Source organism: Macaca nemestrina, chromosome 2 (genome assembly GCF_043159975.1).
Source record: "Macaca nemestrina isolate mMacNem1 chromosome 2, mMacNem.hap1, whole genome shotgun sequence".
NCBI lineage: Eukaryota > Metazoa > Chordata > Mammalia > Primates > Cercopithecidae > Macaca > Macaca nemestrina.
In genome coordinates, this window is record NC_092126.1 from 188,533,943 (window position 1) to 188,561,714 (window position 27,772).

The 27,772-nt window shown below is 35.9% G+C and overlaps 1 long non-coding RNA gene and 1 pseudogene across 3 annotated transcripts in view; one reads left to right on the forward strand and one right to left on the reverse strand.

Annotated features, from left to right (window-relative positions):
- Positions 1–15,970, reverse strand: part of LOC105477426 (uncharacterized) — a 213,669-nt gene extending 197,699 nt beyond the window's left edge. For all 3 annotated transcript variants that reach the window (XR_984661.2, XR_011620406.1, XR_011620407.1), the window contains exons 1-2: positions 15,838–15,970; positions 5,566–5,667 (exon numbers count right to left, since the gene is read on the reverse strand). This is a non-coding gene — a long non-coding RNA (uncharacterized lncRNA). The remainder of the gene's footprint in view (positions 1–5,565; positions 5,668–15,837) is intronic.
- A 9-nt stretch (positions 15,971–15,979) lies between these two features.
- LOC105477427 (WD repeat-containing protein 82 pseudogene) lies at positions 15,980–18,852 on the forward strand (annotated as a pseudogene).
- The last annotated feature ends 8,920 nt before the right edge of the window (positions 18,853–27,772 follow it).

A 27,772-nucleotide genomic window follows, 5' to 3' on the forward strand; every position in this document is an offset into this window, starting at 1 on the left:
CTTATAAGGATGAGATAAATTGGAACAGTAGGGATTTATACACTATTAAATTATTTGTTGTATTTAATCCAGGGGTCCCAATGATATTGTGAAATTTAGTATAGCTTTTATCTTTTCAAATCTGTCAAGTTCTGAATGTAGTTCAATCACTTTTAAAAATGTTTTACATGTTTTAAATAATTTCAACTTTTATTTTAGGTTCAAGGGGTACATGTTCAGGTTTGTATTATGGATATATTGTGTGATGCTTAAGCCTGAAATACAAATGATCATGTCACCCGGGTATTAAGCATAGTACCCAACATTAGTTTTTCAACCCTTCCCCTTCCCTCTCTCTCACCTCTATAGCCCTCAGAATCTATTTTTGCCACTTTTATGCCCATGAGTACCTAATGTTTAGTTCCCATCTATAAGTCAGAATTATGTGGTTTTTGGTTTTTTTGTTTTTGCATTAATTTGCTTAGGATAGTGGCCTCCAGCTGCATCCATGTTGCTGCAAAGGACATGATTTCCTTCTGTTTCATGCCGATGCCTATTTTAATGTTCAAATTGTATTAACAATTTCTCATATATTTCCTGATAGGTAGAAATCTTGTTTTAATGCCACATTCCCAAAATTGAATCCATATTCCCAGTATAAATATTCAAATTCCATAAATAATGGGCATTTTTAAATTATTAAATAAACACCTACTTAATCAACTAAGCTTCTCTTAAGACAATCTCATTCTTTCCATTAAAAAAAAACCCTTTGCAAGTTGCTGTCTATATGGCAGTAGGTAAGATAGCCAGAACCCTGCTCTCACCTGGCGGCATAGGGTAGTGCTGCTCAGGAAGTTCTCTACGGGCCACCTATGTCAGGATTTCTTGCATGGACAGAAAACTAAAATGCAGATGTCTAGACCAAATACATGGCCAAACTGTCAGAACTCTGAGCACAGATTCCAGGCATTTGCATTTTTCTAAGAATTTCCCAGGTTGCTTATCATATGCGCAAGACTTTTGAGGATCTCCAGTTTACTTGAGACAAGATTCCAAATATAATTTCATAAATTGAGATTGATTCAATGGTTAAGCTAAGTTTCACTATACAAAAGCAGCCAGGCCATAAAGCATGTGTTTTCTTCATTTCAGCAATTATAGGATTCCAAGAGAGTCACAATAAAAATCATCCATGCTATGATAGGAAGCGCACACACACACACACACACACACATTTTACTGTAGGAAGCAAAACCGCTCAACATTAAGACACGTTTCTTATTACTTGGTAAACCCTGACAACTTACAAAATAAAAAAGATCCCTGAATACTCCTGAATTTTTGAGTTTTATAGTTATTAACCATATATCTCTCATAATCATTACAATATATGCCAATTTGCATCACTTAAATTATATAAGGTTTTTGGAGAATACACGTATATGTATATTTTTCCCCTGAGGTGTATTTTTATTTTATATATGTAGAAAAAATTTTTAAATATATGTGCCTTTCATACATATTCATATATGTGCCTTTTCTTCCAAAAGTTTGGCTATTCCTTGAAATCAGTGACTGAACATCCTTTATAATTCCTATTTGCCCATAGCAAAATGAGGGTATCAGAGAACACCAAAGCTTACAGAAAAACAGTTCGAGAGTAAAGTTTCTACTTTAAAAAGCAAAATATAATGCATAGATAATAAAAAGTCCAGTTATGATTTGTTCATTTAATTTGTTTAGAAATAGTATGTTTAGAAATATAGGGATATTGTTTCTATACTCTTACCATACTTTCTTACACCATTATTCTAAAATTTGAAAAGTACATTTGCACTGGCTTTAGGGCACTGTGGTTATATTCATACAAAACTGAACATCAGCCCTAGAATTTTAGGAAAAATGGACCCAGACTATCAGAAAGAGTAAGAGAGTGTTAATCCGAATTTTTCTCTGAGGTATAGTTTTATTTTTCAGTAGGACATAAAAAATATGTATCTCCTAACTTAGTACTGTTAAAGAAAGAAAATACTCTCAATATCACTTCTTCTCCAAAAAGTTTTTGAGGAAATTGTAATATCATAATCACAGGGTTTCTCTGTGAGACTTGTTCAAAATTTTTTACAGAGTCCAGTTTAAACTGTCTTCCACTTGGATGAATGGGACCTTAGTTGTCTTGATTTTTTTATTCAGTCTTATCTAACAATGGTTGTTTTTGTCTTACCAGCTAATTCTTAAATTCAAAAACTAAAATTCACACATTATTAAATTAAATAAAACACATAATTTATGTTAATTTAATGTGTATGAAATATTTTAACAAGTATTTGCTGTGACAAAGTCACTCAGACTTTTAAAAAGACAAAATAAGACTCATAAATATATTTTATGTTATTTCACTTTTATTCAATGCGTGTGTAACCACATACTGAATTTCAGGTCATAAAGAAGGCATGATAGTGACAGAAATATGAATAAGACATATTTTATATATTAAGGAAGCTCAGAGCTTACTAAATGAAAGAGAACATGTGCTCAAAAAATGTACTAGGAGCTAGAAAAGATTAACACTAAAATAGAAATAAATATAAATTATGTTTTATGAATTTTGATATTTAACAGCTTTATTTCTTAATTTTTTCATTTGAATAGGAGAATAATAATGACAAGACGGAAGAATTGTTTATAGGACTAAGGACAATATATTACAGTATTTTTTCATTCTATTATTAGGTGCCCAAGAGATTAGAACTATTGCCATTTTTACTTAAGAGACTTTCACGAAAGCAGAGAAGTTTTATCTGGAAGTAAAAGAAAAGAGAGAGAGAGACAAAGAGACACATGTGATGTTCCTAGTGGGAGCTGAGACGCAGATAAAACATTCCAGGTACATACAAGAAAAGACCTAATAGAGCATATTTTTATTCCATAAAGACTAATAATAAATTCTTAATAGAAAATATCTCCACTGATTTAACAAATGAATGTTAATTATTTTTTTCCATAAATTTTCTAGAAAGGTAGGCCACCTGGATCATGTTAGTTGTTATTCTGTATAGTAATGCATTATTTTTCCCTCAAAAAAGAACACAGGATAGACTAAATAACTCAGTGTAAAATTGGTCAGTAAGGTAGCATCTATGTAGATAAACAGAATAAAACCATCGAAATTTTAACAATTCAAACATGAACACCACTATCCATGAACGATTATATGATGTGTAGTTTAAAAAATGTAATTGCCATTAGAACATAACCATATCTTTACAATGAATAATATACATGTTGGCTTTGAGAGTAAGTGTGAGCATCAGAATGGAGGGAGTGCTGCTGTTTTCGGAAAAAAGAGAGTAGCACACATTTATCACTGCTCCATACCGTGCATGCACATCAAATAGTTATTATAAAGTCTGGGAATGCTGATGCACTTGAGACAACTCACACTAAAACTCCTCAAAAAAAACTAGTTTTTTATCATTGTAAAACAATGTCTTATAATATTTCCTCCTACTTTGTTTAAACAAAAACAAAATTATATGAAAATAAATTTTGGTAGAATTCTGCTGCTTAGAGATACTTCCAAGATTTTATTGGCAGATACTTTTTACTATTAACTGTGCCAAGAGAAACAGCAGGTATTTCTCTTGCCTGTCTTTTGGGGTGGAACTAAGTTCCCTAGTCATTTTATATTTTATCAAAGCTGCTAATGTTACCATATTTGAATGTTCAAAGGACAGAACTAGCATATTTCTTGCATTCATGCTACATATTTTTTCCTAGGAATTATTCTCTCATTACTAGATTGTTTTGCTTTTTTATCTTTTCAAGGTAACATTAATAGGTTTTGCTGCCAGTTCTTCAAGTGAAGTTAGGAAATTTACCATTTATCTAAGTTGTTGAATGTTGCTAAAAAATCGAAATTTCATTCTGTAAGATTTTTGCTTAAGCCCATGTTTGTATTAGAGTTCTCCAGAAAACAAGATAAGTAACAGGATGTGTGTGTATGTGTGTGTGTGTGTACACACAAAGAGACTTATGGGGAATTGGTTTAGATGATTTTGGAGGCAGACAAATCCCAAGCTCTGCTGTTGGCAGGAGTGAGATGCACGAAGAATGAATGTCTCATTTCAAGTCCAGAGGCAAAGACAAACTAACGTTCCAGCACAAAAGCATTCAGGCAGGAGGAATTTTTCTCTTACAATGGAGGGCTAGGCTTTTTGTTCTATTCAAACCTTCAACTGATCGAATGAGGCCCACTGATGTTACGGAGGGTAATCTGCTTTATTCAGTGTGTCAACTTAAATCTTAACTCATCAAAAAACACCCTCGCAGAAACACCCAGAATAATGCTTGACAAATACCTGGACACCCATGGTTAAGTCAAGTTAGACACACAATTTAACCATCACAGTACCTGACTTCACACTAAAAAATGCAAATAAAAAGATGCAAATTTTTAATAGTACTAGAAAGTAGGTATGTTGATTAAAGTTATGACAGCTCTAAAATAAATGTTCATTACTTACAGCAGGAAGAGATCTTAAGAAATATTAGTGGAGGCTGAGAACTACAGAGAATACTACAATACCCTTTTTAAATTGAATCTATAGATTTACTTTAGGGAAACAATCTTAATTGACTGAAGAAGAAAACTGTCTCTTACTAAATCTATGTGACTTCTTAGGGCATATTCACAGTATTTCCATTAGGACTTCTCTATCTATTTAAGGATTACATTTCCCAATATTGTACAAATAGAGTTAGACAATACACATGCTGTTACTGCATTTTGAGATAGTAGGAAGACCAAAAAATTATGAAAAGCCACAGGAGAAATATACTGCAGACACAATATTGTTTTATACATTTATGCTAACTACAGAGAACCTCTAGTTCTCCAAAAACAAAGTACTTTCCTTATAGCCAGAGCTAAATATGCAACTAAATAAGTGTTTTATATTATAGCAGAGGCAGTTTAAGTAAATAACTTCCAGATAAAGAAGTCAGTTACAGCCTATGAATGATACTGAGATACTGATATCATTTATCTGATGAATGAGAGATACTGAGAGTATCCAGCAGTCAAGTCTCACTAAATTAAACACACACACACACACACACACACACACACCCCCACACACATACACAAATATTCAAAAAATATTGCTTTGGAAACACGGACAAAAGTTCTATCTTTAAATTAAAGTTTTAAAATGAATACCTGAATGTTTTTAATTTATTTTCTTATGTTAACAACTAATAAAAACAATATTTTTGATGTTGTAAAAAATGGAAAATAAATGAACCTACAGATCCAAGAAGTTCAAAGTCAAGCACAGAAACACAACAAAACACCTTAGTTAGACTGCTTAAAACCAGTGATAATGTCCCAAAAGTAGCCAGAGGAAAAAGACACATCATGTACAGATTAAACTGGACAGCAGATTTCTCATTTGAAACAATTCAAGTGAGAAAACTGTAAAGCAATTTCTTTAAAGTAATAAAAGAAAAAAGGAATATTTTTCAAATACAAAGACCAAATCAAGACATTCTCAGCCATGCAAAAGCTGAAACAAATCTTACAAATTCAGACGTAGGAAGCTGAAGCAATCCAGCAGGTCTGTACTGCAAGAAAGTCAATCTTCCTTGTCAAACGCCATCGTCTCAGCTCCAAAACTCCTTAGCCTGAGTAAGAGAAAGAAATGTCGAAATTAGTCCTTCAGGAAGAAAAACGATGCCAGATATAACTCTGAAACCCCACAAAATTCAAGAAACAGCAGAAATGGTAAGTGCATGAGTAAGAATAACAATCTTTTATCACATTATTTAAATATCTTTAAAAGATAATTGTGTTTAAAAAAGACAATAATTAATAGGAGACATACAGCCTATGTAAAATTAAAATGTATGGTATCAATAGAGCAAATATCAGCAGAGTAGAACTGTACATATACCAATATTTGAAATTAAAATAGTCAATTCTGTTTTGTTGTTTTAATTTATTTTTAGATGAAGCCTCGCTCTGTTGCCCAGGTTGGAGTGTACCATTGGGATCTCCACTCACTGCAACCTCTGCCTCCCAGGTTCAAGCAATCCTCCTGCCTCAGCCTCCTGAGAAGCTGTGCCTACACATGTGCACCACCACACCTGGCTAATTTTTTTTGTTGTTAAAATAGTCAATTCTTTAAATAAAACCGACTCTTTCTTTTCAAACAACTTTTCTAAAACACTTACACAAATGGAATTCAAACTAACCTGAAATTACAATCTATTAAACCTACCACCTCTTTTTTCTCTTTTTACCCTTATTATAGTCTATGGCCATCGTTATCTTGGTTAAACCTGTGGTTCACTTAAGTCTGCCCCCCTTTGTTATACTCTTCTGGAAAACGTTTGGTTTAATCTGTCTACAGCTTACTACAAACTAACAGAATCTCATTCCTGTATAGTACTTTTTATTTTTCTTGTCTTTAATCCAGGTAACTAAAGAAGATTTTCTGAAAATCTGAAAGGGTTTTGGTACCAATTTGAGTTGACTCTAGGGGCCTTTAGTTGAAATAAAAGAAACTAACTTCAGCTAATTGAGTTTGCAGTGTCAGTAACAATGTCCCAAATCACTGCTCAAAACAGGTGAGAAAACCATGACCATCTCCACTGTAAACTAAATGTGGTTCTACTGACACTAATAGCACTAGATCAGTAATTGGCACGAAGCACATGCCACCTCAAAGTCCATCTTGCTGCAATTAGCCTGACCAAGAGAAAGAGGTACTTATTGTCTCCAAATGGTTTAACCTTTTACTCTTAATTCACAGTCTAGGGCAGTGCATCCGATAGATGTAGTTCAAATCACATGCCCAAACTCTGGCAACAAGAATGACTGAGAAAATGATTATATACATTTCAACCTCCTTAGGCCTTGCTTTCCACTAACACTGATAGAATATTTATTATATATCACATCATAGGTGATAATGATAATAATATTTCAAGTTTCTGAAACTTAAAAAGATTGTTAAGATATGGGTGTTCAAGACTGGCTCAGGCTCCCAGACTACATCTTTCTTCCATGCCGGATGCCATTGAACATCGGACTTCAAGTTTGTCAGCTTTGAGTCACAGCTGGCTTCCTAGCTCCTCAGCTGGCATACGGCCTATTGTGGGACCTTGCAATCATTGTGTGAATCTTTCACCAGCAACCAGTGTACTCAGGTTCTCTCATCAGAACTGACTAGGAGGCTGCCATGAACCATGAGAGGAAGGAGGAACAGTGTAGTGTGGCAGCCCACCTGAGACCCACACTGGGCAGGCAAGACCCCTCCCCCAGCTAACGGAGGCAGTGAGTGAGTGTGCTACCCAGCCGGGGAAACCATGCTTTCTCCACGGAACTGTGCAACCCACACATCAGAAGAACTCGCAAACCCATGCCACCGGGGCCTAGTGTCCCAACCCTGGAACGCACAGATTCTCAACGGCCTCTCAGCTGGAATCTGCTGAAGGCTATGGAACTCCAGGGAGGAGGGGTGACCTGCACCGGCTGCCACTGTCTGCTAAGCTCTTAACTGCCTAACACGCTAAGCTCCCTGGCCGGGGAAGGGTGGCATCCATCTTAATAGCTCCAGGCTGGGCTTTTCCCCTGCTGCAGCCAGGAAGGCTGGACAGCTTGGTCCTCCACAGCCCAACACACCAGCTGTGGCCATCTGTGTGTTGACCCTGACCCATCCTTCCTCATTGGGCAAGGCCTCCTTGCAAGAACTCCATAACTCCAGCCAGAGGCTCAGGGATAGAACCCATATCTCCCTGGGAATGAGCCCCTAGGGGGAGAGGTGGCCATAGTCTCTGCGGACCAGCAGACTTAGCCTTTCCTCCTGGTAGTTCTGAGGAATCAGAGCAGCCCAAATGAGTGGGTTTCCCCCAAGCAAAGCACACCTCCTCCACCAAGAACAAAGTGCTTCATTAAATACATCCTCTTCTCCGTGCTACCCAACTGTGTGAGATCCTCCAAGAGGGGTTGTCAATACCCTATACAGGAGCAATCCTGCTAGCATCAGATTGGAGCCCCTCGAGGTCAGAGGTCCCAGAAGAAGGGGCAGGCACCCATCTTTCCTGTTCTGCAGCCTCCTTGAGCGACATCTCCAGGCATGGGAGTGAATCAGATGAATAGGACCTTAAGTGAACCCCTAGCAAACTGTAGCAGCCCTACAAAAGGGGGACCTGATCATTGAAAGTAAAACAAACAGAAGCAACAAGAAAGCATCAACAACAAATAAAGTCCCCCCAAAAAAACCATCCAAGGGTCAGCAGCCTCAAAAATTAAATCTAGACAAACTCACGAAGATGAGAAAGAATCAATGAAAGAATGCTGAAAACCCAAAAGGCCAGAGTGCCTCTTCTCCAAATGATAGCAACATTATTTCCATCAAGGACATAGAACTGGATGGAGGATCAGATGGACAAATTGACAGAAGTAGACTTCAGAAGATGGGTAACAATAAACTACACTGAGCTAGGAGCATGTTCTAACCCAATAAAAAGATGCAAAGAAACTTCATAAAAGGTTAGAAGGGTTGCTAACTAGAATAACCAGTTTGGAGAGGAACATAAATGACCTGATGGAGCTGAAAAACAGCATGAGAACTTTGTGAAGCATACATAAGTTTCAATAACTGAATCAACCAAGCAGAAGAAAGGGTATCAGAGGTTGAAGACTACCTTGCCAAAATAAGACATGCAGACAAGACTAGCAAAAAAAAAAAAAAAAAGTAAAAAAAAAGAGGAATGAAAAGGACTGAACAAAACCTCCAAGAAATATGGGACCTCATAAAAAGACCGAACCTACGATTGATTGGAGTACCGGAAAGAGACGGGGAGAATGGAAACAAACTGGAAATCACATTTCAGGATATTATCTAGGAGAACTTCCCCAACCTGGCAAGACAGGCCAACATGCAAATTCAGGAAATACAGAGAATACCACTAAGATACTTCATGAGAAGATCAACCCCAAGACACATAATCATCAGATTCTCCAAGGTCGAAATGAAGGAAAAATTGTTAAGGGCAGCCACAGAGAAAGGCCAGGTTGCCTACAAAGGGAAGCCCATCAGACTAACACCAGATCTCTCTGTAGAAACCCTACAAGCCAGAAGCGGGTGAGGGCCAATATTCAACATTCTTAAAGAAAAGAATTTTCAACTCAGGATTTCATATCCAGGCAAACTAAGCTTCATAAGTGAAGGAGAAATAAATTTCTTTCCAGACAAGCAAATGTTGTGGGATGGATTTCATCACCAGGCCTGCCCTCCGAAAGTTCCTGAAGGAAGCACTAAATACAGAAAGGAAAAACCTGTATTAGCCACTGCAAAACACACCAAAATGTAAAGACCAATGACACTATAAAGAAACTGCATCAACTAGTGTGCAAAATAACCAGATAACATCATGATAACAGGATCAAGTTTACACCTAACAATACTAGTTTTAAATTTAAATGGGCTAAATGTCCCAGTTAAAAGACACAAACTGGCAAATTGGATAAAGTGTCAAGACCCATTGGGGTGCTGTATTCAGAAGACCCATCTCATGTGCAAAGACACACATAGGCTCAAAATAAAGGGATGGATGAAAATTTACCCAGCAAATGGAAAGCAAAAAAAGCAGGGATTGCTTTTTTTGCAATCCCTCGTCTCTGACAAAACGGACTTTAAACCAACAAAGATCAAAAAAGACAAAGAAGGGCATTACATAATGGTAAAGGGAACAATTCAACAGGAAGAGCTAAATATTTTAAATATATATGCACCCAAGAAAGGAGCACCCAGATTCATAAAACAAGTTGTTAGAGACGTACAAAGAGACTTAGACTCCCATACAATAATAGTGTGAGACTATAACACCCCACTGTCAGTATTAGACAGGTCAATAAGACAGAAAATTAACAAGGATATTCAAGACTTGAACTCAGCTCTGGATCAAGTGGACCTAGTAAATGTCTACAGAACACTATATCCCAAATCACCAGAATATACATTCTTCTCAGTGCCACCCTACACTTACTCTAAAATCGACCACATAATTGGAAGTAAAACACTCCCCAGCTAATGCAAAATAACCGAAATCATAACAAACAGTCTCTCAGACCACAGTGCAATCAAATTAGAACTCAGGATTATGAAACTCACTCAAAACCACACACCTACATGGAAATTGAACAACCTGTTCCTACATGACTCCTGGATAAAGAATGAAATTAAGGCAGAAATCAAGAAGTTCTTTGAAAACAATGAGAACAAAGAGACAATGTACCAGAATCTCCAGGATACAGCTAAAGCAGTGTCAAGAGGGAAATTTATAGTACTAAATGCCCACACCAGAAAGCTAGAAAGTTCTTAAATTGACACCCTAACATCACAAGTAAAAGAGCTAGAGAGAAAACAAATCGAAAAGCTAGCAGAAGACAAGAAATAACTAAGATCAGAGAAGAACTGAAGGAAATAGAGACATGAAAAGCCCTCCAAAAAAAAAATTCAATGAGTCTGGGAGCTGGTTTTTTGAAAAACAATTAACAAAATAGATAGACCACTAGCTAGATCAATAAAGAAGAAGAGAGAGAAGAGTCAGACACAATACAAAATGATAAAGAGGGTATCACTACTGACCCCACAGAAAAACAAACCACCATCAGAGAATACTAAAAACAGCTCTATGCAAATAAACTAGAAAATAAAGAAGAAAAAGATAAATTCCTGGACACATACACCCTCACAATGACAAAGAAGGAAGAAGTCAAATCCCTGAATAGACCAATAGCAAGTTCTGAAATTGAGGCAGTAATTAATAGCCTACCAACCAAAAAAACCTCAGGAATAGACAGATTCACAGCTGAATTTGATCAGTGGTACAAAAAGGAGCTCATAGCATTCCTTCTGAAACTATTCTAAACAATTGAAAAGCAGGGACTCTTCGCTGAACTTCATGAGGCCAGCATCATTCTGATACCAAAACCAGGAAGAGATACAACAAAAAATGAAAACTTCAGGCCAATACCCCTGATGAACATCGATGTGAAAATCCTCAATAAAATACTAGCAAACTGAATCCAGCAGTACAACAAAAAACTTATCCACCACGATCAAGTTGGCTTCATCCCTGGGATGCAAGACTGGTTCAACATATGCAAATTAATAAATGTAATCCATCACATAAACAGAACCAATGACAAAAACCATATGATTATCTCAATAGATGCAGAAAAGGCCTTTGATAAAATTCAACATCGCTTCATGTTAAAAACTCTCAGCAAACTAGGTATTGATGGAACATATCTCAAAATAATAAGATCTACTTATGAATAACTCACAGCCAATATCATATTGAATGGGCAAAAGCTGGAAGCATTCCCTTTGAAAACCACTACCAAACAAGGATGCCCTCTCTCACCACTTCTATTCAACGTAGTATTGGAAGTTCTGGCCAGAGCAATTAGGCAAGAGAAAGAAATAAAGGACATTCAAATAGAAAGAGAGGAAATCAAATTGTCTCTGTTTGCAGATGACATGATTCTATATTTAGAAAACCCTACTGTCTCAGCCCAAAAACTCCTTAAGCTGACGAGCAACTTCAGCAGTCTCAGGATACAAAACCAATGTGCAAAAATCACAAGCATTCCTTTACACCACAGTAGAGAAGCAGAGAGCCAAATTATGAATGAACTCCCATTCATAATCGCTACAAACAGAATAAAATACCTAGGAATACAGGTAACAAGGGATATGAAGGACCTCTTCAAGGAGAACTACAAAGCACTGCTCAAGGAATAAGAGAGGACACAAACAAATGGACAAACATTCCATCCTCATGGATAGGAAGAATCAATATCCTGAAAATGGCTATACTGTGCAAAGTAATTTACAGATTCAATGCTATTCCCATTGAACTACCATTGACATTCTTCACAGAAATAGGAAAAACTATTCTAAATTTCATATGCAATCAAAGAAGACCCACTATAGCCAAGACAATCCTAAGCAAAAAGAACAAAGCTGGAGTCATCACAGTACGTGACTTCAAACTGTACTATAAGACTATGGTAACCAAACAGCAGGGTACTGGTACCAAAAAAGACAAATAGCACAATGGAACAAAACAGAGACCTCAGAAATAACACCACACATCTATAACCATCTGATCTTCAACAAACCTGAAAAAAACAACCAATGGGGAAAGGATCTCCTATTCAGTAAATGGTGCTGGGAAAACTAGTCAGCAAAATGCAGAAAACTGAAACTGGACCCCTGCTTTACATATTATACAAAAATTAACTCAAGATAAATTAAAGACTTAAATGTAAAACCCCAAACCATAAAAACCCTAGGCAATACCATTCAGGATGCAGGCATGGGCAAAGACTTCATGACAAAAATGCCAAAAGCAGTTGCAACAAAAGCCAAAATTGACAAATGGGATCTAATTAAACTGAAGAGCTTCTGCACAGCAAAAGAAAGTATCATCAGAATGAGCAGGCAACCTATAGAATGGGATAAAATTTTGCAACCTACCCCCATCTGACAAACGTCTAATCTCCAAAATTTACAAGGAACTTAAACAAATTTACAAGACAAAAAAATAATAAAAAAACCTTACAAAAAGTGGGCAAAGGATATGAACAAACACTTTTCAAAAGAAGTCATTTATGTGGCCAACAGAGATATGAAAAGAAGCTCAACGTTACTGATCATCAGAGAATTGAATATTAAACCACAATGAGATACAATCTCACGCCTGTCAGAATGATGATTATTAAAATGTTGGGAAACAATAGATGCTGGCGAGGCTGTGGAGAAATAGGAACACTTTTACACTGTTGGTGGGAATGTAAATCAGTTCAACCTTGTGGGAGACAGTATAGCAATTCCTCAAGGATCTAGAACCAGAACCATTGACCCAGCAATCCCATTACTGTGTATATACCCAAAGGATTATAAATCATTCTATTATAAAGACACATGCACACGTTTGTTTATTGCAGCACTATTTACAATAACAAAGAAATGGAACCAACTCAAATGTCAATCAATGATAGACTGGATAAAGAAAATGTGATACCTATACACTGTGGAATACTATGCAGCCATAAAAAGAATTAGATTATGTCCTTTGTAGGGACATGGATGAAGCTAGATGCCACCATCCTCCGCAGACTAACACAGGAACAGAAAACCAAACACTGCATGTTCTCACTCATAAGTGGGAGTTGAACAGTGAAAACACATGGATACAGAGAGGGAAACAAAAGACACTAGGGCCTGCTGGGGGCTGGGGAGAGAGGGGCGGGAACTTAGAGGACGGGTCAATAGGTGCAGCAAACCACCATGGCCCACGTATGCCTATGTAACAACCCTGTATATTCTATGTATGTATCCCATTTTGTTTTCTTTTTAAATAAATAAAGAAAAGCAAAAATAAATTTTAAAAAGATATGGGTGTTAAAAGAGAAAGGCTTATATGCAGCACAACGTCTAAAATAAAACATGCTGGCCTGACACTTTTATTTTTGGTTGCTCTTTTTCCTTCTTTAGTCACTTAAAATTTCTAATTTCTGGCATATATCTTAATGTGACTTATTTTTTAAAGTGTCTTTACTCTTTTCACAACAACACACCTTGAATATAAAAAGGAATAAATATTCTTCACTTCTACTAAGAACAGGGCTTACTACCATTTATCTAAAGTGCACAGACCACTAGTCTTTTTCTTCATGTTTTAATAGACACATGAAGAAAAATCTTTCTCCTAAATTTACAATTAAATAATCCAAGCTTCCACAAAAGTTAACAGACATCTCAAATTTGGCAGATAATAAGAGAAATAAGGACTATGGCAAAGGAATGTACACAGTCTAAAGAGAGCGGAGCTCCAGCAAATTATTTCCATAGCAAATTTTTGTCCTGGTATTATCCCATATTTTTCTCTTCTAAGGGAAGTTGAAAATCCAGATTTTTATGTGAAGGGCCATGGATTTTATAGGTTAACATCATTGTGCTATAAGTTAGTATATTATAAGCCAGAACGTCATACACACACACACACATACATACACACTATATTTGGTGTGTGCACACATAATAAAACACAAAGAAAAGCATGCACATGCACGATGCACAAGCACTCATACACATGCATCCTCCCATCAACACACACCAACAACTGCAGGGTATATTAGGGACATGGGTCTTTATTAAAAAAAAAAAAAAATCATTATTTTTGTCTAACTTGAACATTAGGCTTTTATGCTTTGAAGCATAAATATTACACTAAAAATATTTTTCCAAATATAGATAGATAGAGACAGAGAGAGAGAGAGAGAGAGAGAGAGTGTTAGCAGAAACAAAGGTAATAGGAAAAAACATTTTTAGATTGTGTTACCACCATAGGAAGTTAACATGAGTTGATGGCCATTTAATGAAACTAATTTAGCACAGGAATTTTTTTTTCACTTCTCTAGATTTGTTAATTTTGGGGTTTACAACCTTGATTTGATCTGGCTTTCCAGTGTTGTCATTGTTGTTTTTAAATCTACTTTTTTGAAAAGGTTTTTGGAATTTACTTTCTCTTTGTTGCCTGTAACTGAACCTGTATCATAGACTCGCAATGAAGCTTTCTGCCTCACTGAATCACTTTCATAGACTCTGTATTAAAACCGAGTTGGGCTCTTTCTTTCCTTCTTCCTTTCCCTTACTCGTTCCACATAAGGACAAAGAACTCCTTTGAAGGAAGCCTACAGGCTCAACATCTCATGAAAGAGGATCGATTGTGTGTGTCTTTTTTTCCTACACAAGTCCCATAAAGCATGAAGTCGCCAGACCAATATCATTATTTGGGGTCAGCTAGGTAAAAATTTGAAATTGAGGTTGGTCAGAGTATGACTTCAAATATAGTAACTATCTAGATTACTTGTGCTTAAAAGAAAAATGATATCTTAGATTCGAAATTCTCAATAATACATGTCCATTGCTGCTTCTCTTAATTTTAAATTGCCCTCGGGATAGCAAAAATAAATAGTAAGTTTAATAAAATATCAATAAATGCTGTAGTTTGAAATAATGGTTTTCACATTCAAAGTTATTGGTTATAGTAAAGATGTGTTACAAACACATATACAATTATATCACACTTGATTGTAGTTTACAATTCTCAGGTAAGGGTAAAATCTACATCTACTAAGGGAATACAAATGGTGGTTTAGTGCTTATCTTGAAGTAGCAGACTTCTAGAAGATACCATGAAAGATTACTTTAATTTTTATTAAATATATAAATCACTAAACCAGATACTACTAGTGCACTCTTCTCCCATTAAAGATATATAAATATGTATATTCGCATATATATTAAGGTAAATTGCATTTATATTATATATTCAATTATAAATATAAAATATAAATATCTAGATATTGATCTATAAAGAGTTAAACAAAATCTATAAAGAGTTAAATAAAAATTCTAGAATTGGAAAAACATAATTAAGATATATTAGTGACTCAGTAGACATCACCAAAAAGCACAGAATAAATAAACTGCAAGATGAGACAGAAAAAAATGCCCAAATTGAAGCACAGAAAGATGAAAAGTGTAAAAGACATACCGCGAAGATCTAATATTATTATGGTAACTGAAATCCTAGAAGCAAAGAAGAGCAAAAAAAAGACTTCGCCAAGTCAAATACACAAAAATCTCCGCGAAATCTATGAAAAATCTTTTCTAATAATTTTCAATTGACACAGACATATGATAGGAAGACTTCAGAAAACAAAGAACGAAACAATTCTACCTGAATGAGCAAGATAAGATGCATTACCTTCAAAACAGCAATAATAAGAGAGATGAATTTCAACAGAAAATACACACACAAAAAATAAAAATCCTAAAATTTCCATTAGGGAAAAAAAATCCGTTCCAACCCTCAGTTTTATATTCAATGAAAATCTCTCTCACCACCCGTTTCCCGGCGTGCGCCGGCTGAGGCTCCCGGCCCTCGACTTTTGCCCGTCGCCCCAAGATGGCGGACACGATGAGGTGGTGCTGCGTCGGTTGCGCCTGAGGTGGCTGTGAGGACTAACGGTCGGCGCGGCTCCACAGCTGAGGCAGAAGACCGTCGTCCAAGGAGGAGGAAGAAGAGGAGGCGGCCCCACTGCCGGCCGACTTCTCGCTAGCCACCGGCTCAACACTCCCGCCACCCAGGGTTGGCCCCTCAGCAGCCCGCCCGCTGCCAGACCCCGCTGCCTTCCCCAGCCGCCGCCATGAAGCTGACCGACAGCGTGCTGCGGAGCTTCCGCGTCGCCAGGGTGTTCTGCGAAAACTCGGACAAGATTAACTGCTTCGATTTCAGCCCCAACGGCCAGACTGTCATCTCAAGCAGCAACGACGACTCCATCGTGCTCTACGACTGCCAGGAGGGCAAGCCAAAGAGAACCCTGTACAGTAAGAAATATGGCGTGGACCTCATCAGATTCACTCATGAGGCAAACACAGCTGTTTACAGCTCTAACAAAATAGACGATACTATTCGTTACTTGTCCTTGCATGACAACAAATACATCAGATACTTTCCTGGACATAGCAAAAGGGTGGTGGCCTTGTCCATGTCACCTGTGGATGACATTTTCATTTCTGGGTCTCTTGATAGGACCATTCGACTCTGGGATCTCCGGGCTCCTAACTGCCAGGGCCTCGTGCATCTACAGGGGAAGCCAGTTTGTTCTTTTGATCCAGAAGGGTTAATTTTGGCTGCAGGTGTCAACTCTGAGATGGTCAAACTTTACGACCTTCGTTCTTTTGATAAGGGGCCATTTACTACCTTTAAGATGCAGTGTCATCGAACCTGTGAGTGGACAGGACTTAAATTCAGCAACGATGGCAAGGTCATCCTCATTTCCACCAACGGCAGCTTCATTTCTCTCATTGATGCATTCAAAGGAGTGGTGATGCACACGTTTGAGGGTTATGCAAACAGCAAAGCTGTCACACTGGAGGCTTCGTTTACTCCAGACTCTCAGTTTATTATGATTGGTTCGGAGGATGGCAAGATCCATGTCTGGAATGGAGAGACTGGTATAAAAGTAGCTGTGTTGGATGGTAAACACACCGGCCCGATTACATGTTTGCAATTCAACCCCAAGTTCATGACTTTTGCCAGCGCATGTTCCAACATGGTCTTCTGGTTGCCCACCATTGATGACTCGCCCTAATGCTGCTCGGCTATTACTGTACAGTGACGGCGGCCGTTGGAAGAAACTCACGGGGGGCTATGATAATACTGAGATTGGATGGTTTGACTGGGCTGCAGGGCATCCTTTACGTGGCCTTCTCATGGATGTGCTGTACATCTGCTCAAAAGAAAATAATTACTTTGCTGAGCATCTTCAAAAGGACTCTCGGTGCAACAGACTCAATTGGAACTCAGCTTTTCTAGCTGTCCCTGCACCAAGGTCTGCTAAAGGAATGACCAGACTCACGATTTGGGTAGAGTGGGGCTCTCAAGACATCTTCAATTTGAATGTACCTGCTGCTGAGGGCCGATGAAGTCATCAGCTCTGCGCATCCCTTCTGCTACCCCCCGCCCAAATGTATGGCAAGCTACGGTCCTGGTTTTGAAATGCTAGAGCAGCTCCGTGCCCTTTGCCCTCACCTTGCATGTCTTGTTACTGGGTCTCCCTGTGTACTTGTGACGTTATCCACAACCATCATGTTTCTTAGGTGCCAAACAGTTACAGAAATGTTTTCATATTGGGGTCAGTAAAGAGACAGATACAGAAGCACCTTGCTTGCAGGAAGCCATGCAGTTAGTCACTACAATTAGTCACGTGAAGCTAGGTGGTTGGGCAGGCCTCGGGCTGTAGTTGTTGAATGGGAGAAAGCCCAGGGGCCTAAAAGGGAGGGTAAAGGGATGGTAGCAGAAGAGTTCCTAGGGCTGGAAGGTTTAGCAGCAGTGTAGTGCAGTGCCCTGTCATCAAGACAAACCCACAGTCCTCCTGGGTGCCTACCAAGCTTGGTTTGTACAAAAGCAAGATTGGAGTCGTATTTATGTACATGAGACAACATCACACTTTCCTGTGGGCCATTACTGTGAAGTGAGTCTGAGTTCTTCACACTGGTGCCTTCTCTGCCCACCACTAATTGTGTACATAGTCTTCCCTGCCCACCACAAATTGTCTACCTTTCCCCACCTCCCAACCAGGAGCTGGTTCTAGGCCTGTGTTATATTTAGCCTTTTTATATATGACCTTTGATTTCTGTTGTTTGTATTTTAGCCCAGTGTATGCACCTTCATTTAAATACATCCATGTGCGTACAGGTATGTGTATATGTGTGTGCGTATGCATATATCTCATCTGTAATTTCTGAGAGTTCAGCTGAAGCAGATGGAGTCCTACAGCCCAGGAGACACATTGCATCCTTGCTAATATTGTTCACCACAAGTGTTAGTGAGTTTTCCCTATTAATGTTTCATTTTGGAAGACTGAATGAAGCAAAGCTTATAGTGTTTGCTGTTTCCATGGCAGCTAAGTGAAGGTCTTGGGATGACTCCCTGTGTTCCTCAAGCTGTACTTTGGGGCCTTTTTGCTTGGTGGTGCTTTGTACTTGTGTGTTATAGTCACTCTTTGTATGGCTTCTGTGTCTGGCATGTGGCATTTAAGGATAGGGTGTTATAAAGGATATAAAACTCTTTATATGCTAAATTCTAAGGGAAATTTATCATATGACTTCTTACAGAGGACACATTGAATGATATTACAGCCACTGCTTTGCTTCATTTGAAATTAATAAATGTAACACAAGATTAAAGGGATACTTTATATCCATGAGTTCATTTATTTTTACACAGCATTACATTTGTCTTTTCATAATGTTTATTTATAAACACATATATACACATATCAGTTTTCAGTTGGAATGGAAATATTTTGATTGACAATACCTGATAATGAGGAAGTATTAAAAGATAATTTCAGAACACTACTCCTTATTATTTTAACTTTAAAAATTATAACCTGGCTGGGTGCGGTGGCTCAGGCCTGTAATCCCAGCACTTTGGGAAGCCGAGGCTGGTGGATCACAAAGTCAGGAGTTTGAGACCAGTCTGGCTAATATGGTGAAACCCCGTCTCTACTAAAAATACAAAAACATCAACTGAGCGGAGTGGCACATCCCTGTAATCCCAGCTACAGCTTCTCCTGAGGCAGGAGAATTGCTTGAACCCAGGAGGCGGAGGTTGCAGTGAGCCAAGGTCAAGCCACCGCACTCCAGCCTGGGCAGTAGGGTGAGACTCTGTTTCAAAAGAAAAATGAATAAAAAGTAATCATAGTAATCACGTTCGATTAACTATGTCACATTTAAAAGAATCACACAAGGGACATTTAGTCATTTTTCAGAACTTGAGTTACAAAAAATATATATTTATAAAGTTAACTTCTGAAGTGAGACTAATTATTTTAGCCAAGTCACCATGCCTGTAGTGGATAGACCAAATGGAACACTTGGAGGCATGGTTTCTCAACCTGAGCTTCACATGATTCTCCTAGGGCACCTTTTAAAAATGGCAAGAGAAATCCCAAATAATAGTGACTTGAACAAGATTGAGGTTTATTTTTTTCAAGTAACAAGAAGAATGAAAGCAGTCAGTCCTAATCTAAAGTAGCAACCCAAAGATCTCTGGGCTGATGTCACTGTAAGTCTATGTCCTTTCCCTTAAGGTCAATTTTAAGCAGTTTTAAGCTGGCAACTGTAGCTTCAATTAGGAATTCTATAACCAGGAAAGAAAAAAAAAAAAAGTAGCACCTAGCTGAATCTGTCCTCTTCTGAAACTTTCTGGAAGGCTCAGATACAGACTTTCATTCACATCTTTTTGGACTACACTTTTCTTCAATTAGTGATACAGAATACAGGATTTTAACAGGGTACCTGTCATCTCCAGCAAATTTAGATTCTGTTAAAAAAGACAAATATTTGTAGATTACTAGATAATAATCTTTAATACTCCTGTGATGTTCTGTGAAGTCCATCACTTCACTGTTCCGAAGTTACACTTAAATTATAAAACAATAACATAAAAAGGAAAGAGGTAATGTAAAATTATATCACCTCCACACTAAATATAATTAGAAGCTATTATAATAAAGACAACTTATAAGTAAAAATATACAAATTTTGTACAAACTTTATTTTCCATGACGGTAACCATGTCTACACATTATCTACACATTAAAAAATGTTTAAAAAGCCACCGAGAACAATATTTTTACAGAAGACTACTACAAAAATTACTACTGTTAGAAGGTTAGGAGGATCTAAATTTGAACTACATTGTCTTTAGTCCAGACCCCTTAATGGACTCATTAACTCCACCAAAATAAATTTCTGAAGTGAAACAACCCTTGTTCTCAACATATGATACTATATTTGATATAAAAGTTCAAGCACATTTTTTAGAACTCAGGAAAATAATGACATGACACTTCTATGGTCTTTTTGTTTTATTAGTTATGCTGACAATAGTCCAATTTTGAATAGTGTGCTTTATAAAGTAAAATTTTCTGTCTCAGCATACCTTAAAAGTTAGAAACTTTTGTAATTATTTCCCAGCAGAGATGAATTAATTCACAGCAAACTTCTCAGAGCTGCTAATGACTGCATGATCAGGTAATTTTATTGTTTTAGCAAACAATGATAAAATGCATTTAATTTTCACTCAACTTTTCTTTGCTTAATGTATATCTAATAGAAAAAGATACCTTCACTCATTTGCAAGGTTATTCGTTTTCATCTCGTTTGGTAGAATCTTAGTGTGATAGATCTTTTTCTAAATTTTGAACTACATTGTCTTTAGCCCAAACCTCTCCCTTGCTCTTAGACGTTTCTCAAAGATGTCTTTAAGCTTGCAACCTTACTATTACTTTAAAGACATAATTAAAGAACAGCATTATTTTCAAAAGTTGACCATGGACAATGACAAAATAACTAAAATGAAATAGGGAATGAATTATCACATTTCAACAAAATTTTTCTTAATCCTAATGGCTAGAATAACTGAACTTTATTTCTAGTTCCACTTAACTAAAGTGCCTGAATAAAATTACATTTTTTACGAGATGACAATACAGTAGAGACCATCCATGTTCTAACGACAATCTACTCCAGAGTTATGATCTGAGCACATCCATTCATCTCCTTTCCTATGATATCATAAAAGTTCAGTAAAGAGTTAAAAGACCAACTCACAGCAATAAAAAGTGTTTATATGATAGAAATCAGGTGAAAAGTGGAGCCTGATGAATCAAAGACAAAGTGACAAAATCTGCATTGAGAAAGTCTTCTGACCTGCAGAACCCTGATGAAGGCAAGAGCCCCAAACAAATCAAGTTCAAGTCAGAAGGGTAGCTGAGACAATGAATAGAGTGAACGTCTGAATAGAACAGCTGCAAGTTTCTCTTCCTCAAGCACTACTCCAGGCAGATAGATTGGCACTTTATCATCAAACAATAATCAATCAATCAATCAATAGCTCGACTGAAGAATTCTCTTAAAAATGTACACAAGTCATGCCTCAATACACAGTAATTGAGTCCAGCTTTTATGTTGCCATAATAATAAAAATAAATGGATATCCAAGAGCCTCCAGTATCTTACAAGATTGCAGTATCAAAGAGAAAAACTGAGACAACTCGGGCTCGTATACTGAAATCATGAAGAGTAAATAACTTTAGCAAACAAATAAGCACACAAATCATGAATTCTAATTTGTATTATCAACGATATTTGAAAAAAACAGCATCTAAACTTTGGATGATTAAAAAAAAAGTCCAAGAACAAGAACTAAAGTAAAATATTCAGTAAAAGAGCTGAAAAGTTTTTAAAAAACATATTTAGAAGAAAAAAGAACAAGAAATGAAGCATATGAGAATAAAACAATAAGACCCTGATTTTATCTGATTTTTAAAAGTTACAGAGCTAACATAAGAAAAGTAGATTAGTTGGATGGTAATAAAGATGAATTTATTAAATAAAAATTATAGGAAATTTTTCCAGAGTTTAAGAAAAGGGTCTCTCTATTGAAAGGGCTCACACTGACCATTAAAAACAACAAAGCCCTTACTTAGGACACTAAGTTCTGAATTATGGATGATTCTTGGCCAAATATAAATACGATTTGAGCTGCATATGTAATTTTAAATTTTTCAATAGTCACTTCTGAAAAGCAAAAAGAATTAGGTTAAAACTAATTTTATTGATACGTTGTTCAAGCCAGCTATACCCAAAATATCATAACTTTGCTATTTAATCAATGTTGAATTATTGAGATATTTGGAGCTCATTTGTATACTAAGTCTTCAAAATTCACTCTTTATTGTTATAGCACAATTCATCTGGATGCTAAATTTTTGCACAAGTATTTAATCTATATTAGATTTCATAAAATCTATAGCTCAAAAAATAGATTTACATGAACAAGTTTTTCTAAATTTTTTAAAAGTTTTTAATAACTGGATAAAGTACCAGATACAAATTTAAATTAACTATTTAAAATAAAATATAAAGATATTTGCATAAGTTGCATTAGACAAACTTCACGTACTCAATACCAACAAGTGTCTAGTGGCTATCATTTGGGTTAGCACTGCTGTAGATCACCTTGATTAAAATTAAATTCTAGAGCTTTTAGAACAAATGTAAGAATAGGGCAGGCAGGGAAATGAGTACACAAATATCTTACAAAAGAACAGAAATCTGTCCAGCATCTTAACACCCATGAACAAAATTCTTTGGTACAATAAACAGAAAGAAGACCTAAAAGGAGATGTTTTTTAAAGGCTACACTGTTTCATTTAGGATAAATACATTCTGGAGATCTATTGTACAATATGGTGACTACGGTAAACAATAATGTGTTGCACACTTGAAAATTGCTAAGACAGTAAAGCTTAAATGTTCTCACCACAAAAAATGATAAGTATGTGAGGTGAAAGATACATTAATTAGCTTGATTTAGCCATTCCATAATGTCTACATATATAAAAACATATTCTACACACTATAAATACATACAATTTTTATTTGTATTATGTATTAGGAAAACTGGGGAAAAAAAGAAAAAGGACCTAATTTCTGAGAGACAAATTATTTTCAATGTAGAATAATGTATCCACCTAAAATATAATTCAAGTGGAGGGAAAAACAAAAGCATTTCAGGAATAAAGAAATTTTTAATATTCAGAACTATTATTTCCATGTACATTTTTTAGAAATTATTTAAAGATTCACTCTATAAAAGTTACTGTAGAGGAAGATGTGCTATCAAGAAAAGTGTTTATTTCAGGATCAAAGATCAGCAGGTCCGTAAAATGATAATATCAAATTTGACAAGATGACAGAGTCTTCAAGAGGAAATTGGAGAGGGGATCTCTGGAGTTGGGAGGGGGAATTCAAATATTCACACAGTAAAGAGCCTATGAAGAAAATGAAAATACTGAAATGGTAAAGTAATAAATAGAAAACATCAGAACTTGACTAAAGGATCATTGTCCAATGACTGGAAAAGAAAACCACAAAACATAGTTATAGAAAAAAATATGGATTGTATTCACCTTAAAAATATAACAGTAATCAACAAACAGAAGGGATGGAATGTTAAAAGGAGATAGAAAAGAGAGAGAAGGGGGGAATATTTTATAATCATTAAGAGAAAATAAAGTTATATTTTACATGGTTGATGAAAGAAATGAATATATAATACTGTTTTGTTTGAAAGTTGAAGTGACTAGTAGAGGCTCTGAAAATACTGATATAAATATGTCAAGAGATAACAGGAAGAAGAGGCAGCATGTTGTTTGAGTAAGCTAGGATTTCATCCATCATAATGGGAACACACAAAAAAATGTACATAACTGATGAATAGTGGAAAAGTGTCTTGGCATAGTATTTAGAAAATTAAGGTAATCATAAGATGTACTTAAAACAGAAAGGTGGTAAAGGTAACTGCCAGGAAAATAAGACAAAAAATATTACTTTGCATCATAAAATATGCATAGATTTTATCTGTCGTGTTTTTTTTTTTAACATATATATATATATATATTTCAAGGTGATTTTAAAAACTAAAATTGGGAAGCCAAAGCAATATGAATGCTTGGTTCAATCAATAAATGTTTAATGAGCACATGCTATTTGCCAGGCACTGTGTTCAGAAATGGAAATGGAATGGTGAATAAGACGTTGGACCTCCCATTAGTTTGCTTCCAATTTAATTAGGATTAAAGCAAGAAATATGCAAATAAAGACCAAAATACCATACGACATATGCTATGTTGCTTTTATCCAAGATGTTCTGGGGACACTATGGATATCAAACTTAGCTTTAGGAGTTCATGAAAAACAAGAAAATCTGACCTGAATAGTTTTATATTTTAGAAAAAAATATTTGGATTGCAGTGAGGAAAGGACAAACTTTTTAGGAGACTGTAGTATAAAATGCAAACAAGAAATAATAGTAGATCTGAACTAAAAAAAAAAAAATCGGGGGAGTGCATGAATTTAAGAGCTATTTAAGGAGAGAAAAATAGCATTGATGAATATATAGAAAAAAATTAAATATACCAATTTTTCTCTTTGGCAACTAGCATCATTTGCTCTTTGAATTAGCATCATTTGCTGGGATGAAAGAGAGAGAGAGAGAGAGAGAAGTAAAAACAGAAAAGTCAGTAAATTTAGTTTTTAATACTATTCATTCAAAATATTTATTTTACAATGTACCTATGAAATGAAGCCTACACAATCATATACATTTTAGTTTAAATGCTTAAAAGGAGTTTACAAGTTTTAAGGAAAAATGTCACTATTTGCATTTTTTGTCCCTTCCAGCAGTACAGCCAGCTTCTCACTTTTGTTGTTAACCAAAAAAAAAAAAAAAAAAAAATTCAAGGTGGCATTGTAATTTTTAAAAACACTGAGGGGCTTTTTGTCTAAAATTTGAACTAAGATTGAAAGCAAAAGTCTTTCTGAAAGGATAATTCGCCATCAATACAATGTTTGTTTTATGAAATTTCTCAAATAGAAATCATATTTTTTGCCAAAGATCACTTACAGTCACATCAAATTCATGTTTTAGAATAAATTTTGAAAGCTTGAAAGTATTATAAAGTGCTCAGTATTAACTGCAAAAAGAACATTTGAAATTTAAAATCTTAACATTTACTGGTTATAATACTTAGAGCTGAAGTTGTACCTTCACATTCTGAAGAGAAATATATATTCAGAATGAGAAATAGTTGTCAAAGTAAATATATTTTTACACTTCCAAAAGTGTAAATCAAAACTAGCAACTACTGTTTTTTTTAGTGTTTGCCTTCTTGTACAACCTTTCACAAACTACTAAATTCATCTGATGAATTCCAAAACTAAACATCTGTTGACACCTTTGTTAGTCTCTTAGAATGAGAAAGACATATTTTGTTCCCTTAAAGAGAGATAGGCATGTTGAAAAAAGTCTGTCTGTCTACCTATCTATATCTATCCATCTATCTGTCTACCTATATTTATATGTTAAGTATTATATGAAAAAATGTGAAATGAAAATACAGAGAAAGAATTTTTGATGCAATATTAAATGTATATTTGATGTGGATATTATTCTACTCAGTTATTCAAAATAAATTCCAAATACCTATTATTGAAAAAATAATTTAGTTCAAATTTTAAACAAAAAGTACCTCAGTGTTTTTAAAAATTATAATGTTACCTTGATTTTTTTTTTAAGTTAACAATAAAAGTGAGAAAAATTGAAGAAGACAAAATAATTTGACAGAAACATGTTGTACAGCACAGATCTAAAAGCTAGTACTGTGGACAAATTCAGAAGTTCATCACAAAATTTTTACATGTTAAATAGTGCTTTCACAATTGATTTGAGACAATACTGAGGCGTTGATTCTTCTGATGAAAAAGTATCTTTGAGACAGCCATTCTTGCTATAATTATTGTTGATACGGCTGATGATTTTGAAAAGGTCTTGTATCAGTTTGCTGTTACCACAAACTAATGCATAGCAAACAACCACACACCTCAGTGACATACTGCAATATGTGCTGATTACTCACAGTTCTAGGTTTCTGCTAGAAGTTATCTGATCTCAACCAAGGCTGTTCTTGTGTCAGAGGGGCATCTGCCTCATTCTAGTCTGGGACACTTCTACTTTACTTTACGTTAAATCTTACCCTTCCAAGACCAGAAGACTAACTTAAGTATGCTACTCCCTTTGTAATGATAAAAGGACACGAGACACAAAACCCTATCACACAAACCCTTTTCAACACTCTCCTTGCATCCCGTTGGGCAAAATATGGCTGACTCCAAGGACTGAAAATTATATATAACAGCAAAAAGAAGATCAAGACAAATTCACAAGGCAAAGGTCAAGGTGGGGGGATTAGTGGAGATTTTGGTCCAGTGCTAAAATCTACCACACATCTAAAGGGAGGTTTTTGTTTTGAAAAAAAAAATCAATGCATGATAAAGGGATTCAATAACAATTCAAACATATATTATCCTTTAAAAAAGTACAAAATTTCCTAAACAATCAGGGTAGCTAGTGGTATTATTTTCATTATGGCTGTTATTCTGACCATTTGGAATAGATGTGCCTCTTGTTTACAGTGAGTAAAAGAAGTATGGTGATGCATGAAAGATAAAAAAATAAATAAATAAAATAGCTCAAGTAACACAAGCTGAAGCATGAAAAGAAAAGAAGAAACTAATTAATAAAAAATTTTCTTGACTGGGCATGGTGCCTTATGCCTGAAATCCCAGCACTTTGGGAGGCCCAGGCAGGTGGATCACTTTAGATCAGGAGTTTGAGACCAGCCTGGCCAATATGGTGAGACCCCGTTTCTACTAAAAATACAGAAATTAGCAGCTGAGATAGGAGAATCGCTTGAGCTTGAGAGGCAGAGATTGCAGTGAGCTAACATCGTGCTACTGCACTCCAGCCTGGGTGACAGAGCAAGGCCCTGACAAAAATAAATAAATAAATATATATATATAAAAAACATATATATATATAACATATATATAACTACAGAAGAAAACAAGTGCTATTGTTTTCTTATTTGAAAAACACATGAATTTCAAGCCATAATACATATTTGTGACAATGGAATTCAATTATAGTGAGATAAGATTGACCTGAATTTGAATTTTACCTTTAAAGCATCTATCACATATTTGTCAAATTTTCACATTTTAGACATGATAAACAGTGATTAGTGGGAGAATATTTTTAAGACATTACTTTAGCAACCAACAATGAGGCAAGACCCTCCACCAGAAAAAAAAGATTATAATTTGCTGAAGGCTGTGATGATCATTAGCATTTTCTAGCATTAAAGTATTTTTAAATTAAGGTAGATATATTTTATGTATTTATTTATTATACTTTAAGTTCTAGGGTACATATGCAAAACGTGCAGGTTTGTTACATATGTATACATGTGCCATGTTGGAGTGCTGCACCCCTTAACTCGTCATTTACATTAGGTGTATCTCCGGAGTTTCGCTGCTGTTCAGCCTGGAGTGTGGTGGAGCGATCTCGGCTCGCTGCAACCTTCGCCTCCCAGGCTCCAGCGATTCTCCTGCCTCGGCCTCGTGAGTGGCTGGGATTGCAGGCACCTGCCACCATGACTGGCTAATTTTTTGTTTTTAGTAGAGATGGGGTTTCACCATGTTAGCCGGTCTGGTCTTGAGCT